We start from the raw sequence: 611 nt of genomic DNA, 5'->3' as shown, positions 1-611 counted from the left end.
GCAAAATTCGGGACCACAAAGCAGTGGAAGCACAAGGCATCTTCTTTTTCTTGTTCTTTGGGTTCATCTAGATCGAGTGTGTAAGTTCGTTCCTATGCGATTCTAACAATTGGTAAGGCAAAATTCGATCGTTCAAAGAAGATTGGAATTGAGAAGTTCAGAAAGTTCAAAGAAGATTGGAATTGAGAAGTTCAGAAAGTTCAAAGAAGATTGGAATTGAGAAGTTCGATGACAAGATTTCAGTTTATGGAAGATGGAGATTGAAGCAGACTATCCAGGAATGTGGTGTTCAACATCTTATAACATGATTCAAGGGTTATGATTCAATAGAATATGTAAGACAATAATATTATCAAGACACTCATAAAGAACAAATGATCACCAACGCTAGAAGGAGGGTTTGAACCTCCAACCTTGTGGTTAACAGCCACACGCTCTAACCAACTGAGCTATTCCAGCCAATAATTTAAAATTCTTCGAGTTCAGCACTAGTAGATGTTGTTTGCTTTGGCACGTTACGTATCGTCGTCAGCCTCACGGTTCTAAAACGCATCTACTATGGAGAGGTTTTCCAGCGTCCTTGTTGGCAGTCTACTAGGGAGAGGTTTCCA

General features: G+C 39.6%; 1 non-coding gene across 1 annotated transcript; it reads right to left on the bottom strand.

The window, feature by feature from the left end:
• Window positions 1-385: 385 nt before the first annotated feature.
• On the bottom strand, window positions 386-459 carry TRNAN-GUU. Its single transcript has one exon. It is a non-coding gene; the product is annotated as a tRNA-Asn (tRNA).
• Between the last annotated feature and the right edge of the window lie 152 nt (window positions 460-611).

This window comes from Cucurbita moschata, unplaced genomic scaffold (genome assembly GCF_002738365.1).
Source record: "Cucurbita moschata cultivar Rifu unplaced genomic scaffold, Cmos_1.0 Cmo_Scf03057, whole genome shotgun sequence".
In the NCBI taxonomy this organism is placed as follows: Eukaryota; Viridiplantae; Streptophyta; class Magnoliopsida; order Cucurbitales; family Cucurbitaceae; genus Cucurbita; species Cucurbita moschata.
Note: the sequence above shows the minus strand (reverse complement) of the source record. Positions and strands in the feature narration are given on the sequence as shown.